At 53.8% G+C, this 17,904-nt stretch overlaps 1 protein-coding gene across 3 annotated transcripts in view; it reads left to right on the top strand.

Annotated features, from left to right (window-relative positions):
- Positions 1–446: 446 nt before the first annotated feature.
- TSNARE1 (t-SNARE domain containing 1) overlaps positions 447–17,904 on the top strand; it is a 77,695-nt gene continuing 60,237 nt past the window's right edge. For all 3 annotated transcript variants that reach the window (XM_059042564.2, XM_067017303.1, XM_067017304.1), the window contains exon 1: positions 447–616. The gene's annotated coding sequence lies outside the window, so the exon portion shown is untranslated. The remainder of the gene's footprint in view (positions 617–17,904) is intronic.

Genomic DNA, 17,904 nt, shown 5'->3' with positions numbered 1-17,904 from the left:
TCAGCGGCCGCCCTAGACCCGGGCGCTGGTCCTTGTGCCCTCCGGACCCGAGTCCGGGTCCCGCACGGCCACTGCGCCGTCGCGGCTCTGCCTCTCAGACCCGTGAGATCCGGTCGGGCCTCTAAGGCGGGGACCGCGCACTCCGCGTCTGTCACCCCCGTTCCACAGATGCGGGGACTGAGATTCGGGGGTGCGAGTGAGCCGACCACCTACAGGCCCGGGAAGGCGGCGGAAACGGCTCGGCCCAGCCCGGCAGGCCGGGACGACGCGTCCTCGGTGGCCCTCGAGGGCCGCGGCCCTGGGTACCCGCGGCGGCTCCCACCGGGCGCAGGCTTTCTGGCCCTGCCGGCCGCCGTCCCAGGCCGTTTCCGCCGCCCGCGCGGGGCACTCTGGGACTTGTAGTTCCAGGGCCCACGCCGTCCGCAGCCCGTCCGCAGCTCGGCGGCCATTGGCTGGCGCGAGGCGTCGGGGCCGACGGGACGGACGGGGGGCGGCCTCGCGGCCCTCGCCGGCGCGAGAGGGGCCGTCACGTGATGTTTGGGTGCCGGCTCCGCCCCCTGTTCCGCCCCTCCCGCCGAGAGCGCACGGAGCGCGCCCGCGAGCCACCGAGGCCCAGGTGAGGCAGCGGCGCGCGGTGGCGCCGGGCCGGCGGGGGCGGGCCGGCGGGAGGAGGCTGGCTCGGCTGGGAGGGCGCGAGGCCGGAGGCGGGGGCGGCGGACGCAGGGAGGGGCGCGCAGGGCCCGAGGTGGTCGGGGGCGGGGCCCGCTCGGCGGGAGGGCCTCCGGGAGGGGCGGGACCTCCATGGGAGGGGCGGGGCCTCGGGGCGGGGTCATGGGAGAGGCAGAGTCTCGAGGGCGGAGCGCTCTCACTGAGGCCCGGGTGCCCACCTGTTGGGCGCCAGGGACGCTGCTCGTCACCAGCGAGCGGGAGGCAGCCCTTGAGGGAGAGCCGGACGCAATGCGCCTCCCCTCCGCTCCTTTCTGCCTTTCCTCTTCGTTTGGCTTAAAACGTGCCTCTGGGGCACGGAGGGTAGGGGTTTTCCCGCCCGTCCAGCTTCCAGGTGCCCCTGATCTGTGCTGCCCCCGCGGAAGCTCTCCAGGGGCTTCCTGTTGGGAGACTTACGTTTCACTCCTCCTTTGCCCTCTGGGCTCTTTGTGCGCCGTCCAGTGTGGCGTCCACTAGCCAGCGCGGCGCAGGCATGGAACACTGCGGTCATGGAAGAAAATTCTTTGGGTCGAGCTGCTGGACTAGATGGGCCTGCTGCCATCGCAGCCACACCTGGCCCCTTCCTCACCCACCCTCTTCCTGCCCTTGTCTTAGTTCCTGGTGGGATGGCAGCTTACCATCTTTCCGGCAGGTCACAGCCCACTTTCCTGACCGCCCTCTCCTACCAGTACCCTGGTTCAGGTCCTTTCTCTTTTCCTTCCCAGCACTTCATGTTTTGTCAGTGTCGCTTGTTTGCTTGTTTTCTTCTTTATCTTGGGTCCCCAGGAGGCAGGGACTGGGATTGTTCCTCACTATAGCCCCAGGGTGGACGGAGTGTCCGGGTGAGGTCCAGGTGAAGTTTATCAGTATTGGAGTGCTTCAGCCTATTAAAATGGTACTTATGAGTGGTCAACCTCATATGTTGTAGGTCCTCGGTAGAAACCCGGTGCAGCCTGCCCAGGACAGTGCAGGAGCCCAGTTGCGACTGCAGTGGCTGTGGGAGAGTGGCAGTCCGAGAAGGCTTCCTGGAGGAGGAGGCCTGGGCCACCTGCACATTTCTCTCCTCCTTTGTTTGCTCTGACTGTATCCAGGCTACCTTCTCCGGCGCTCCTCTTCAGGGCCCTGAGGTGGGCACCTAGACACGGGCACTGCCATCTAGGGGTTTGGGGGCTCATGGGCAGACAGGAGTCCTTAAGTCCCCTCCTGCAAGGTGAAGGTTGGGACCCTGTTCCTGCCTACTGCTCCAGCCACATCTTCCACCGCTTGCTTCGTGTGCCCTGCCAGTACACAAGCCCTTGTCTCCTTTACAGCCCATGTCTTTTCTCACGTCTGTGCCTTCCACTTGGAATGCCTTGTACTCCGGTTCTCTTTGGACGCTTTCCTGTTCCCTTCCTCCCCTGGGTCGGTTCACCCACGTTTATGACCATGGCTCACAGCGCATAGCACCCTTCTGTGTTACTGAGAGTTTCGTTGCTCTCTGACTAGTGTCTGGGAGAAACAAACTGTTGGCCAAGGCCTAGATTTTTTTTTTGAACGCTCACAGGCATATCTGTGGCTGCTGCATTTGTTTTGATGGTGTTATTTGCTACAAAGGAATCTAACCTGGGGGGCTCAGTCCAGCCGTAATTCTTTCTGTTCTTTGAATTGTCGTCTGTGCCACGTTAGTAATGACGGACTCGCTAGGTTGTGCAGGTGGGCTGCCTCTCGGATTCCTGTTTTCTGCCAGAACATTCAGCACCGCCTGGCTCCTAAGTGTTTGCTGGATCCCTGAATGGAGGAGCGGGTGACATAAGACTAAAGTGAAGGGAGAATGAACAGCGGCAGACCCGAGGGAGGCACATGAAGCCTGGATTTGGTGCTGATCCCGGGAGGGCCAGCCTGTGCCGCGCTGAGAGTCACTTGAAGAGCACCCGAGACAGGGCTGTGGGGAGCAGGGACCAGGGGTCTGGGGTCTGGGCTGGATCACACGAAGGGCCTATGGCTAGAGGTGTGTGCCCCCTCCCAACCCACAGAGTCCAGGCTGTCGGCCCCCGGGCTCGGGATCACGTGGCCGGGTCCGCGATGGTGGTAGCAGTGCCGTGGACCTTTGCCTGGCATGATTGCTGTCTGGGAGAGCGAGGTCTTCCTGGGAACTGGCGCGGCAGGCTGCCTGCTGTCCCAGCAGCCCTGCGCTCCCACCTCCAGGAGAGGGCAGCCCGCCCCGAGGTGGACGCAAGAGAGCAGGCCAGGCAGTCATGCTGACCCTGTGAGCCCCCGTCTCGGAGCTCCCAGTCAATTAAGTTTTATTGTTTTCTTTACGTGGGTTGATGGAAGACTGTCTCGTTTTCTGCCTCTTAATGTCCCCCGAGGGAAGGATGGGGACCCAGCCCTGACTGCGTCAGCATCCTGGTACGAACAGTGAAGTCCCGCGGACACGGCGTGGCTGAGTGTCAGCTGTGGGGTCCTGAGCCACGTTCCTCATTAGCACGTCCCCGCCGTCTGTCCTTTCTGATCCCGCAGCCACCGGGAGGTGGTGGCGTCCGCGCCATCGCAGAGGCACAGGCGCTGAAGCTCTGGGAGGGGCTGTGGAGTCGGGGGGCCCGGGAAGCGGGTGCAGCTGCTCCTCTTCTGAGCGACACCCCGGCTCCAGAGAGCGCTCGCTGGCCTGCGCTTGAGGTGGGTGAGCGGGGACACAGGAGACCTGGCCATCGTCACCCTCTTCGTATCCTCATCGTGATAGTCAGCACCGTTTATGGCCCTCGCGCCTGCTAGGTTTCTCTTATTCCTAAGATCGGGACGCTTCCCAGGGCTGAGTAACTTACGGGAGTCACAGGCCCGAAAGTGAGTGGCCAGGGTTTGACTGCAGCACTCTGGCTCCAGAGCCGACTCACCGCTCTGCTGCGCCGCCCGCCCAGGCTTCCTGCTCCGCTGCTTCCTGGGAGGACCAGATCGGAAGATGCCACCGCCCCAGAGGATGCTTTCTGAGTTGGAGAACATCTTTGGTAGTGATGATGATTATACTAATGAAGACTTAATCCTGGGCTTCCCTGCTGGCGCAGTGGTTGAGGGTCCGCCTGCCGATGCAGGGGACGCGGGTTCGTGCCCCGGTCCGGGAGGATCCCACGTGCCGTGGAGCGGCTGGGCCCGTGAGCCGTGGCCGCTGAGCCTGCGCATCCGGAGCCTGTGCTTCGCAACGGGAGAGGCCTCAACAGTGAGAGGCCCACTTACCGCAAAAAAAAAAAAAAAAAAAAAAAAAAAAGAGAAAAAAGACTTAATCTTGACTTTCCCTCCGTATTGAACTGATGTTCTAAAGGAGTGCCTGGCAAAGGTTGAGGGCGTTAGGGAGTCCAGGTCTGGAAGTGTGGTATCTCTCATGGGGGCGGGGGTCGCGGCTGGGGTGGAACTTGGAATTCTTGTTCCCAGTGTGGCCGGATGAAAGGGGGTCAGAGTGAGCCCACCATTGGCCAGGGCTCCTCTCTGGGACCTGTGGAAAGGAGTCAGGTCCTTAGGGCTTTGGGACCAGGTGCCATGCTCGGGCATCCGTCTGTCCTACTGTTGCCCGAGCCAGAACCTGGATGTGGTCGCGGGGTCACAGGCTGCGCCTGCACCGACTAGGAAGCTGGATGTTAGGGGTGCGGGGTGGTGGGGAAGGAGGGGGGAGGGATGTTGTCTGGGGAGGATGAGGCGCAGGCACCCCAGGGGACGGCAGGGGCATCAGAGCTCTGTTCAGGGAGTCGGTGCCAGACAGAGCCGGCCAGCGGCAGCCCCCCCCGCCTTCCGCCCCAGACACCTCTGGCTGGTAGCCCTCCACCGGGAGCCATAATCTGTCCCTGCCAAGTATTTGGAAGGGGACACAGTTTTACACCGGCAGCCCGGAATCGATCTCTCCCACGTGAACAGGGCACAGCAGCCCCCTTCCCGGGCCTGGCGGCCCTCTCAGCACAGTTTCAGTGGCAGTGCCAACAAGGAGCTGGATCCCTGCCTCGGGTGTGCCCTCTTTCCCCGCTACGGCCTCACCCACAGCCAGGGTGCTAATGAGCCTGCGCAGGTGGGAGGTGGGCCTGGGCTTGGGAGGCGAGTCGGTTCTGTGTCTTCCGGGTCCAGGGTCCAGAAAGCCTTCAGCCGCAGGGCGGACGTTCTGGCTGGTCCGCAGCCCCCAGCCTGGACCCCGCAGTCCCCTCTCAGTGTCCTGGCTCTTCTGGCCGGGGGCCGCTCCGGCGTGTTTCCCCGGCTGACGTGGCCCGGGGCGCCTATCTGCAGCATCCAGCCGCCTCCGCACTTGGCCTTTGCAGCTCTCACAGTGTGACCTGAATGTCTTTCCAGCCTCTGGTCAACCTGCTGGGCCGATTTCTCGGCTGCCCAAGCCTGCCCTCTGGGGTCGGCTTGGCTGCCCCTCTGGCTGGAATGGCCGGGCGCCGGTGCCCCCGGGGACATCCCCCGCCCGGTCAAGGCCCAGGTCTGTGCTGCCGTGTGGAAGCCTGGCCCGCCCTCGGGGGCCTGGCACAGGGCGGGGCAGGGGCTGCAGACTGACGGAAAGCCTCGCATGGCTGCTTTCTCGTTTCCTTGTGGTCATTTGTTTGGCGTCGGGCTCCCCATGTGCTCTCCAGGGCCGGGACCCTGTCTGTCTCTGTGGCCCTAGCACAGGAAGAGCACACAGTAGGTGCTCGATAAATGCTCACGTAAGCACAAGCCAGCTGTTGGAAAGGGCTATTTCTCAGCTCTTTCAGCTGGTTTCTGGGCGTCTGCTGTGCCGGGGGCCACCCGCATCTCCAGGTGGGCCAGCCGTGAGCAGAAGGGAGAGGGCAGCTTGTAGGGGGCGGAGCTGCGTGGGGATGAGCCCTCCAGGGCCCTGCAGGCGGGCGGCGCGTGGGACATGCTGTAGGGACCCTGAGGAGCGTGGCCGCAGCTCCGAGTGGAGGGTGTGCTGGTTATAGTGCCCCAGGTCAGGGCGGGGAAGTGGGCAGTCATTTCCTCTTAGCCCTCCGGAGGTGATGCCTGTTTTCCCAAGGCCACGGGGTGCAGAGCGGGCCGGGCGTGGGACCTGGCGTGCCCAGCCCTAGAACCTGGGCTTTCCCACTCTGCCCCACGGCGTTACCGACCCGGGGTTGTGGACCAGTGGCTTGAGGGGGTCCCCGGGACTGGAGGGGCTCTAGTACCCCAGCTGGCAGCATCCTCTTCCTTCAGCCAGAGCAGCTCTGATCTCACCCATTTCACCTGGACCTTCTGAGGATGTTTGTGTTTGAAGAAAAGATTCTGTAGCTGGGAAAAGCTCTAAAGCTGGTTCAACCCTCGTTTTACGCCTGGGGAGGCAGGGGCCAGAGCCGCCTGCTGCCGTGGGGTGCAGCCTTGCCCTACCTCTTCCGTCTGGCAGTGTGTGCTGCTGCCCACCTGCAGGAGGGGTTGGAGGCCCGTGGAGGCAGCAGGCGGGGTTCTGTCTTATGGGCCAGGAGGGCCAGCTGGGCAGGAGTGAAGTCAGGCAGCAGGTGCAGGCATGGATGTGACTGGATGGACAGAAGTCTTAGCGGTGTAGGGTAGGTCTTGCTGCGGTAACAAGTATCCCCCAGGTGCCAGCAGCTTAAAATCACAAAGTCAGCTTTGTGCCTTGGGAGGGACACCCTTCCTTGCTGGGCTTCCCCTTTTCCTTGAAGGATTGCCCTGTGCTCAGAGAGAGTTCGGGCCCTGCGGGGTCACCTCCCCGTGGCCCCCATGTCCCAGGAGGCAGGCGCTCGGGAAACAGATCAGGCTGGATATGTCCTCTGCTCTGGCCACTTGGTGACCTCGGGCATGGAGATTGACAGCCCAGTGTCTTTTGTTTTTTTCATTATTAAACTTTATATTTAGAGACATTGTGTGTTCACACGTACAACTGTAAGAACTGATTCTGAGCCTTCCTGTGTATCTTTACCCAGTTTCCCCAAAGGTAGCATCTCACAGAGCTGTAGCACCTATCACAGCCAGGATACCAACAATGGATGCAGTCAAAATAGAGGCTGTTGCCGTCACGTGGTTGTACTTTTGTAGCCACACCCACCTCCCTGCTACCTTCACCCTCCTGAACTCCTGGGAAGCCCCAGTCTGTCCTCCATTTTTCATATGTCATTTCAAGAATGTTATACAAATAGAATCCTACAGTGTGTAGCCCTTGGGGACTGGCTCTTTTCATTTGGTATAATTCCCTGGAGATTTCGCGAGGTTGTCACATGTACCTGTAGTTTGTTTTGATCACTGAGTCCTGTTCCATGGTGTGAATGGACCACGCTTTAACTGTTCCAGCGCTCTTGCACTTTTTGAATAGCATATATCGTTCAAAAGTAGAAACGTATGAGGAAGCGTACAGTAGAAAGTTAAAAGTCTCCCCATCCCAGCCGGCCCGGTCCTTGTCTCCACATGTGACTCTGCTCTTGGTCTCTTCTCTATCCTTCCAGATACGTAAGAATGTGATGATCTACCAAATGATATTTTTCCTTTTTCTGTCACAAGTCGTGTTATAAATTTCTTCTCCACCTTGGTTTTAATTTTTTCCCCCACTAACCAAAACGTCCTGGAGGTCTTCCTATATTAGTACAGAGAGCTTCTCTTTTTCTTGTTGACAACTGCAGAATATTTCGGGTATGGGTATGTCAGAATCGATTTAATGTAGTCTTTTGTTGATAGAAATTTAGGTTATTTTCAGTCTTTGCCTATTACAGAATGAATGACCTCTTCATACGTCATTTGATGCATGTATGTAGGATGTACGCTCTGAGTGCAAGTGCTGGGTCAGAAGACTCAGACTTTCCTCATTAGGACACACCCTGCCAACCCCCCTCCAAAGGGGAGGCACCGGTCCACATACCCGTGGAAAGCTGCCAGCGCCCGTCCGCCAGCTGCTTCCATGCTGAGTAGGATCAGGCTTCAGAGGGGGACACATCTGCATTTCCTTTATGATGAATGAGTTTGGTATCTTTTTATATATCAAAGAGCCATTTGTGTTTTAGTCGTGAGCTTTCTGTTCCTTGACATTGTTCATGTTTTAAAAACTGCGTTGTTGATTTTTTTCCCTGTAGATTATGGAGATGAGCTCTTTGAATGTCAGATGAATTCGGGGCATTTGCTGCTGCCTTTTGTTGTGCTTACTGTTTTGCCACGTAGCAGCTTTCGTGTAGTCAGATCCGTCAACTTTCCCATGTGGTGTTTGGATTTTGAGTCGTAGTTAACGGAGGCTTCTTTTCTTCAAGTTTAAAAAGAAGTCCTGTGTTTTCTTCTTGTTTTCGTTGATTTCCTGTGTTTTCTTCTCATTTTCTTTGATTTCCTTTTAAAGTGTTTATTCATTTGTCTTTTATCCTGGTGTATGGTGTGAGGTACGAGTCTGACCTTAATTTTTTCCCAGATGGTCTACTAGTAGTCCTGTCCGAGTTATTAAAGAATCCATTTTATCCCCCACGGGTTTTAGGTTCTAGCTTAGTCATGCCCTAAACTGCCATTTGTATTTAAATTTTAAAATAATGTATTTATCCTGATAACAGCCCTTCACGTGAGACCTACCCCGTTTGCAGATTTAAGCGCACAGTACAGTACCGCATGCACAGTACAAGTACTGCGTGCTGTGGACCAGGTGCAGTGTTGCCCACACGTGCTCTGGAGCCACATCATCTTGCTTCTGCATGTTAATTAGCAGCTCTGTATCTCCCCTGCCCCAGCACCTGGCAACCACCGTTCCACTCGGTAGTTCTTTGAACTGGACTATCTAATAGATCCCTCGTATAGACGGGGTCATGCAGTGTCTATACTTCTGTGACTGGCTTATTTCACTTTGCATAATGTCCTCAAGGTCCATCCGTGTTGTCACACACTGCAGAATTTCCTTCTTTTTAAAGGCTGCATGATACCCATTATGTGGATATGCTACATCTCCTTTACCCATTCATCTGCAGACAGATGCTTCGGTTGTTTCCGTATCTTGGCTGTTGTGAATAACACTGCAGTGAACGTGGGACGCAGAGTGTCTTGGAGATCCTGATTTTAATTCTTTGGAACAAATGCTCAGAAGTGGTATTGCTGGATCATATGGTAGTTCTATTTTTAATTTTTGAGGAAGCTTCATACTGTTTTCCATAGCGGCTGTGCCATTTCGTGTTCCACCGTCAGTGTACAGGGTTCCAGTTTCTCCATATCCTCGCCAGCGCTTATTCTCTCTCTCTCTTTTCTTTTTTTGTTGATAATAGCCATTCTGACAGGTGTGAGGTGACATCTCATTGTGGTTTCGATTTGCATTTCTCTGATGATTACTTATGTTGAACAACTTTTCATGTACCTCTTGGCCGTTGGTATGTCTTTTTTGGAAACATGTCTATTCAAGTCCTTAGCCCGTTTTAAAATTGGGTAATTTATTAGTTTTCTTAAATTATTGAATTGTAGGAGTTCCTTATATGATTTGGAGATTAACCCCTTATAAGATACACACAGTCGTATACTTAGCATGGTTCATCTTAACGATTTTACAGTTTTCTTGACTTTTCGTGGTGCGGAAGTGCTACACATTCAGTAGACACCATGATTCGAATTTTGAATTTTGATCTTTTCCTGGACCAGCGATGCGGGGTGGATACTCTTGAGATGTTGGGCAGCGGCAGCCGCAGCTCCCCGTCCGCCCCGAGGTCACGAGGGTGCACAGCCGGTGCCCAGACAGCTGTTCTGTATTCAAGTTCAGGACAGTGTTCAACCAGTTACGTGAGACAGTCCACACTTCAGTATGAAATAGGCTTTGTGCTAGATGGTTTTGCCCTCTTGTAGGCTAATGTGAGTGTTCCGAGCACGTTTCAGGAAGGCCAGGCTAAGCTGTGACCTTCGGTAGGTTCAGTGTTTTAAATGCATTTTCGACGTACCTTCAGGTTACCATGGGTTTATCAGGGTGCAACCCCATTGTGGGGCAAGGAAGGCCTTCTTCCACTCCATAGGTGCCTTGTCACTCGATGAGTACTTCCTTTGCTTTGCAGCAGCTTTCTAGTGTGATGTCGTCCCACTTAGCTGTTTTATGTTTCTGTTACTTGGTGCTTTTGGCATCATATCCATGAAATAATTGCCAAAACCAGTGTTGTGAACCTTTCCCCTTGTGCTTTCTTCTAGGAGTTTTACAGTTTGGGTCTTCTGTTTTAAGTCCTTAATTGATTTTTTTTTTTTTTTTTTTTTTTTTGTGGTACGCAGGCCTCTCACTGTTGTGGCCTCTCCTGTTGCGGAGCACAGGCTCCAGACGCACAGGCTCAGCGGCCATGGCTCACGGGCCCAGCCGCTCCGCGGCATGTAGGATCTTCACGGACCGGGGCACAAACCCGTATCCCCTGCATCGGCAGGCGGATTCTCAACCACCGCGCCACCAGGGAAGCCCTTTAATTGATTTTGAGTTGACTTGCGTGCATGGTGTAAGATAGGGTCCAAGTTCATTCTCTTGCAGGTTCAGCTTCAGTTTCCTGGCATCATTTGTTGTGGAGACTGTCCTCTCCCCTCTGTGTGTTCTTGGCACCCTTGGCAGATCCACTGACTGTGTGTCGATTTATTTCTGGGCTCTCTATTCTGTGCCATTGGTCTGTGTGGTCATCTTAATGCCAGTAGCATACTGTTTCAATGACTGTCACTTTGTAGTATGTGTTAAAATCGGGATGGGTGACGCGTCCAACTTTATTGTTCTCAAGATTGATTACGCTTGTTTGCCTGTAAACTGTTCCATCGTCCATGTGTCCAGCTGAAACCTCTATTTTAATTTTTAAGGCCTTATACCGTGTTTCGATATATCAAAGAACTCATTGCTCTTTTGTCATATTTTTTTTGCCTATTCTAGATTATCTTTACATATGAACTTTGAATTAGCTTGTCTATTCTTTACTCAGTCCCCCCCACCAAACACACACATACACACATTCGCATTCCTAAAACCTGATTGGTTTTGGGTTGGAATTGTGTTACATGTACAAACTAACTCAGGGAGAGCGACATCTTTATGACATTGAATCTCCCTTCTTAAGAATGTGCTGTAGGGCTTCCCTGGTGGCGCAGTGGTTAAGAATCTGCCTGCCAATGAAGGGGACACGGGTTTGAGCCCTGGTCGGGGAAGATCTCACATGCCGTGGAGCAACTAAGCCCGTGTGCCACAAGTACTGAGCCTGCGCTCTAGAGCCCATGAGCCACAACTACTGAGCCCACGTGCCACAACTACTGAAGCCCGTGTGCCTAGAGCCCAAGCTCCGCAACAAGAGAAGCCACCACAATGAGAAGCCTGCGCACCGCAGTGAAGAGTAGCCCCCGCTCACCTCAACTAGAGAAAGCCCGCCCACAGCAACGAAGACCCAATGCAGCCAAAAATAAATAAATAAAATTATTTTTTTAAAAAAGAATGTGCTGTACTTTCCCAATTGCTGAGGTCTCTTTTTCTGTAATGTTTTCAAGTTTATTTGCAGGAATTTTATCATCTTAAATGTGATGGTTAGGAGTCTTTTCTTCTGTATTATCCTCTGCTTGTATATACATGTATGAATACTCTTGATTTCTTCATATGACTTGTCCCATGCTACCTTGCTGAATTCTGTATTTTTAATTGGGTTGGCCAAAAAGTTCATTCGGGTTTTCCCGTGAGATGTCACGAAAACCCGAACAAACGTTTTGGCCAACCCAGTAGTTAATTACCTTGAGTTCTCCAGGCGTCCGATCATAGCAGCGGCCAATAGTGATATTTAACCTTCCCCTTTCCAGTTTTTATATCCCGGGTTCCTCCTGTTACCTCACTGCAGGGACTCACCCTTCAGTATCTCTGGGGAGCTGGTGGAGGCCACCTCCCCTGCGCGCCCCTGGCGTTTCCCCGTGGGACAGATGTGGATTTGGAGTGAGACACATGCCTTCCACGTGTCAAGGAAGAGCCTGTCCTGCCCATTTTACTGAGGGTCTCATTTTTAAAACTCAAGAATTGTTGTCGAATTTTGTCAGTTTCTTTAAAAAAATCATCTGTGGGATGATCATATGACTTTCCTCCTTAGCTAGAGTAACACGATGAATGACACTAATGAGAGCTGCTAACAGCGAGACCTTGAGTTCCTAGAATGCCCTTCTCTTGGTCTGATGTGGGATTCCTTTCAGGTGCTGCTGGACACTTCGTGCTGTTTAATTTAGCATCTGTATTGCTCTTCATAAGTAGGCTTGGTCTGTCATTTTGTTTTTGGTGTGTACTTTCTTCTAGGTTTTGATATCGGGGTCGCATCTGCTTCATAAAAATAAACATTTTCTTTCTGATGCATTTCTAGAGTAATAGCGTATAATAGCATAGAAATCCCTGGTCTTTAAAGTGTTGGTAGACTTTGTGAAACTGTTGGGACCCAGTGCTCTTCTGTTAGTTTTGTTTTTGTTTTGAGGAAGAAAATCCTGTAATTTTTTTTCTTTCTTTTTTGGGGGTCAGTTTTAGAAATTATACTTTCCTGGAAAATTATCAGTTTTGTCCAGGTTGTCAGATTTATTCATGTAGACTTGAGTATAATTATCTTTCACTCTTCTCTTAATTTTCTTGTTTTCTGTGATTATTTCCATCTTATTTGTTCCTGTTTTTTCTTGGTTGGATTGGCTAGCTGTTTCCATTTTATGGTTTTTCTTTGTCTTCAAAGATTAACTTTTTGGGTATTTTAAAAAATTCATTGTCCTTTTTTTTTTCCTGCTTCCTAATGCGTCCCTTTTTGCTTATAGTTAAGAATTTCTTTTGCTTTCTCTCAGTTTATCTTATCATCCTTTTCCCTAGGTGTTAAGATGCTTGATTAACTTGTTTCTGTTCTTTTCAAAAAAGTGTTTAATATTTAAAGGCTGTTCTTCAGTTCTGATAGTGTGTGTTTTCCTTATCAGTGCTGTCTGCAAGTGCTATAATTTTGGTTTGTAGTCTCTTTTTTGGTCCAAGAGCTGTTGAGGAGCAAGTCTTAAAAGCATCTTTTGATTTCTTGGTTTTGTTGTTATGCTGGTTTTAATTGCTCTTTTTTTTTTGTTTTTTTTGGCCGTACGCGGGCCTCTCACTGTTGTGGCCTCTCCCGTTGCGGAGCACAGGCTCCGGACGCGCAGGCTCAGCGGCCACGGCTCACGGGCCCAGCCGCTCCGCGGCACGTGGGATCCTCCCGGCCCGGGGCACGAACCCGCGTCCCCTGCATCGGCAGGCGGACTCCCAACCACTGCGCCACCAGGGAAGCCCCCTTAACTGCATTTTGATCAGAGAATGTTGACTCTTCTCTTTTGAACTTTTTGGATTTTATGTGGTTTTTCTTGTGGTTCTAACACGGAGTCAGTTTTCACCATTGTTACACAGGCACTTGAAAAGAAGATCTGTTCTCTCTTTTGGGTGAACAGCAGTTGATGTGTGTGTCAGTCAGTTTCACCACCTGATCGTGTCGTGGGTCACACAGGTCTTAGTGTTTGTCCTGCTCTGTCGTGGACTGAGAGAAGTGAATTGCAGTCCCGCCGTCGGTCTGTCTCGGTCCCTTTCTCCTGTGTCTCCCGTGACTGCTGGCGGCTGTGGTACAACTATCATTTTTATTCTGAATCGCGTCCTTGGTTTCGTCTCCACGCAGCCTGACTTCGGGATCCCGGGGCACTGCCCTCCCTCTTGGTTTGCCTGGCGCGCCTTCGGCTTCCTTCTACCCAGCACCTCCTGCGTGCCTTCGTGGGTGTCTCTTCCATAGCATGAGGTTGGATTTGCTTTGTCATCCAATCTGAGAATCCTCCTTTCTTTGACGAGAGAAGTTAACCTCAGTGCCATCAACTGACGGCCAGCCGGCTGTCTCCGCGAGTGTGCTCAGCACCGCGGACAGCTCCGAGGGCGGGGCCTCCATCCCTGCAGCCGCCCATCCTGCTGGCGGACACCTCCCTGCAGGCCTTGGGGCTGGGCTGGAGGCCCGGGGCTGCCCTTGGGTCTGAGCCACTGGCCTGCCCTGGCATCAATACCAGCGGGTTGGTGGGCAGTCAGGGGAGGGGCTGCAGGGTGTGACTGTGGGTTTGGGGGTGAGGGCCAGCTCTCCTTTCCCCGGGGGCCCCTCCAGCTGGGTCTGCACTTTCGGGTCCGGGGCAAAGAGCCTGGGCTTTGGGGGTCCAGCCCACACCTCCTGCCTGTCCCTCTGGGCAGTGACGCTTGTGGTTTACCTCTGCCGTCTGTAGAAAGGGCGACCCCCATCTTCCTGCTGCCACCCCGTCTCCTGCAGGAGGGGTCTGGCCCTCCTCATTAAAGCAGCAGACAACAAGCTGTCCGCCAGCCCCTGCCTCCTTGGCATCACTTCGTCCTGTGCTCTGCAAGGGAGGAGGTGGCGATGAGCTGGGGGGTGGCAGTGGGGCTGGCGGCTGCAGCCGAGGGTCGGCCGGGTGATCCTGCCCCGGGGGAGGGGGGTGCCGAGGGGTGGGGACGGCAGTGGAGGTTTCCCGGTGGCCGGGGTGGTGTGCTGACACTGTCCGGTCACGCTGCTCCTGGCGGGGCGGTGTGATGTGACGGTGAGACTGGAATGCAGCTGCACCCTGGACACTTAGGTGGTGACGGTGGCTCAGAAGAAGGTCCAGATCTCAGCGCACCAGGCCCCCGTCTCCTCGCTCCCTCAGCACGGGGCTTCCGCACGGCGCCCCCAGCGTTCGGCTCGGCTGCCTTCCGTAGCGGTGGTCAGTATGCGCCTGTCTCTGCCCGGATGAGGGTGAGGGTGGGCCAGGCAGGGAGAAGGAGCTCTGGGCGTGGGGGTCATGGAGCCTGTGCCCTTGGGGTTGAGGCTTCAGGTTTCGGGCGACCCCCTTTCCCTGTGACCGGTGGGCTCGGCAGCGCCCTCAGCCAGCCCGTTCCTAGGACACGGCATGTGCATGGCAGCCCCTCCGCCCTGTGGCTGCCCACGAAGGGCCGGGGGAGAGCCCTGGGGCTTCTGCTGTCTCTTCCGGTGACCGTGGCCACCCTGGCCTCGCCGGCCCCTGTTGGGAGAGCTGGGCTGTGACGCCCACGCGTGGCCTGAGCTCCAGTCTGATGCTGCTGCTCTGACGGGGCCGTGGCCGCGTGGGGTGGGGACAGCACTGGCTTTGCCCAGGGACGGACCTGGGTCTGGTTCCCGCCTTGGCCTCGGATCAGCCGGGCTTCCTGGGCAAGCGCCTCACCTCCCTGAGCCTCGGTTTCCTGTCCACGAAGTGTGCCAGCAAACGTTCCTTCCCCACAGTTAAGTGGTGGCCACGGGCTGTGAGTCCAGGGCCTGCCGGGTAGCTTGTCCCTGGAGAGCAGGCTGTCTGGTGAGGTGGGCTGGCTTCCCTCCTGAGCGGGCCGTGCCCAGGACAGTGGGGCCTCCGGCTCCGGCTTCAGGCCGCGCTCCTCCCCCACCCCACGGCCCGGGCAGTCTTGGGGTCGGCAGGGGAGTGAGTCCTGGGCGCGTGCGGCCGTGCTGTGGGCCCCGCCCTCGTGGCTCAGGCACAGCCTTCTTGCTCCGTGGCTGCCGCCGTCCTGGGAGAGGGCCTGGCTGACGGGCAGGCAGCAGGGCGGTGGGCAGAGCTAGGCCCTGAAGCCGGGCCTCCCCTGGCCTTTCCGGGAGGGGGCGGGGGGTGGGGTGGGGGTGGTGTGACGGGTGGGCCGGGGGAGGGCACGGGTGGCTGGCACCCCAACCGCCCTTTGGTGCTGTCAGCAGTCCTGCTTCTCCGTGGCCATCCTGGGGTGCCTGGGGCGCCTGGCGGGCGCTCTGTTTGACGAGGAGTCCACGTTGCTATAGCAACACTCCACCGCATACTGTTGGGTCGCTTTTGTCTTTCTTTGGTAAACTTCGTTTTCCTAAGATATTATCCATCTCATCCATGTTTTACGATTTATTCGTATAGAGATTTGAAAGTAGAGCCTTAATGATTCCTTACTTTTTTTGTTTCAGTGATTTGCCTCCTTTTTCATTTGCTTATATTGTGTATTTGTGGCTTCTGCCCTCTTTTCCTAAGTTAGATATTGGTTGTCTTTTTTGTTAGTACTTTTTAGAAAACAGGATTTTTTTTTAAGAGATTTTTTTTTTTTTTTTTTTGCGGTACATGGGCCTCTCACTGCTGTGGCCTCTCCCGCTGCGGAGCACAGGCTCCGGACGCGCAGCCTCAGTGGCCACGGCTCACGGGCCCAGCCGCTCCGCGGCACGTGGGATCTTCCCCCACCGGGGCGCGAACCCGCGTCCCCTGCATCGGCAGGCGGGGACCTCAACCACTGCGCCACCAGGGAAGCCCAGAAAACAGGATTTTGATTTATAAATTAGGTCTATTGTTTTTCTGTTTTCTACCTCATTAATATTATTAACTTTTATTTATATTGCTTCCTTCCTTGTGGTTACTTCTGACTCTTTTCCAACCTTTTGAGCTAAGAAAGAAGTCCATTTGTTTCCATTTTTGTTTCATGAAATGTTAAGTGTTACGACTTTTCCACCGATCACTGCTTTAAACGTGTTCTATTGGTTTTCACATGTAGTGTTTTCACTTTTTTAAAAAGAAATTTCATTTTAGTGTTTTTTTTTCCTTTTTCTCCAAGACTTGTCTAATTATTTTTGAAGTGGGAGGAACTTCTTGGTTTTAGAAGGTGTGTCGGACACGTGTGCGTGTTACCGCCAGTGAGGTGCGTTACAGCTGATGCTGTAGCTGTGCAGTCTTGGTGCGCAGCCCACGAATATGGCGTGGCCCCTCATTTGTTTATGTTTCCTTTACTTTCTTTTAATAATTTTTTTTTTTTTTTTTTAGTTTTCAGTACACAGATCTTGCATCTTTCTTAAATTTATTTAAGAAAAAACTCTAGTAGAATTTTCATTTTATTTTGAACTTAAAACTCTTGGACGTAGTAATTCTAGTTTTAAAGAAGAGTTCCCAGATTAAGAGAAAGCCTGCCCTTCCGCCAGGTTCCCCACGCGGTACCGTTTCCCCGTATTTGCTTCATCCCCTTCCCTCTTTGTGTTCGTGTGAATGTCGTGTGTTCTTCTGAACCGCTCGGCGAGCTGCAGACGTGATGCTCCTCGATCCCCAAACACAGAATCTCTTGCGTAACTGCAGGGCGGTTACCAAAATCGGAACATTAACACCAGCCAGTACTCTAGCCTAAGGGTCTTACTGGTGTGCACGGGTCAGACCTTGTGAGGGATCCAAGTAACTCGTCTTGGCAAAATGAAATCCAGGATTGTGTGTTGGTTTGGGGGAATGACGTCCCTTTAGCCTCCTTGAACCTGGACCCTTAGTTCCTCTGTCTTTGTTTCCTGAAACTGACATTGGTGAAGACTGCAGGTCAGTTGGCTTGCAGGCTTTTGCTCAGCTGGGTGTGTCTGACGTCTCCACAATTGTTTGTTCTTGGCAGGCGGACCTGGAACGCACTGCCGGGTCCTCCTCAGCGTGTGTGGCAGCAGCAGGCACATGACGTCTGATATGTCCCCGATGGTGTGATGTAGGTCCTTGGGTTAAGGTGACTAGTCGGCCAGGTTTCTCCTCTACAAGGTTATTCTTTGTCCAATTTTAATTAGTAAGTTTCTTGGGGAAGATACTTTGAGACTATGTGAATATCCTGTTACTCATGGGACTTTCACCCACCAGCTCTAAGGTCCACTGGACATTCTTGCCTGAATCAATTATGATCACGGTGTTGCTAATTCCATCATTCCTTCCCCAGTTGTCAGTATGTGCTCTAAGAAAGAGCTTTTTCCTTTTTTTCACTTGTTTATTTGTTTATAACCATGTGGACGCATGGATTTCTATTTTACTTCTTTATTATAAGGCTATAATAAATAAAAGTTATCTTTTATTACCATTGTCTCTTTTTAAAAAATTAATTATTTTTTGGCTGCATTGGGTCTTCGTTACTGCGTGTGGGCTTTTCTCTAGTTGCGGCGAGCGGGGGCTATTCTTTGTTGCAGTGCATGGGCTTCTCGTTGCGGTGGCTTCTCTTGTTGCGGAGCATGGGCTCTAGGCACGCGGGCTTCAGTAGCTGTGGCACATGGGCTCAGTAGTTGTGGCTCGCGGGCTCTAGAGCACAGGCTCGGTAGTTGTGGCACACAGGCTTAGTTGCTCCATGGCATGTGGGATCTTCCCCAACTAGGGCTCGAACCCATGTCTGCTGCATTGGCAGGCGGATTCTTTTTTGTTTTTTAAATAAATTTATTTATTTATTTATTGGCTGCATTGGATTTTTGTTGCTGTGTGTGGGCTTTCTTTTAGCTGTGGCGAGCAGGGGCTACTCTTCGTTGCGGTGCGCAGGCTTCTCATTGCGGT

Source organism: Kogia breviceps, chromosome 17 (genome assembly GCF_026419965.1).
Source record: "Kogia breviceps isolate mKogBre1 chromosome 17, mKogBre1 haplotype 1, whole genome shotgun sequence".
Lineage (NCBI taxonomy): Eukaryota > Metazoa > Chordata > Mammalia > Artiodactyla > Physeteridae > Kogia > Kogia breviceps.
The sequence above is the reverse complement of the archived record's forward strand: the minus strand, read 5'-3'. Positions and strand labels throughout refer to the sequence as shown.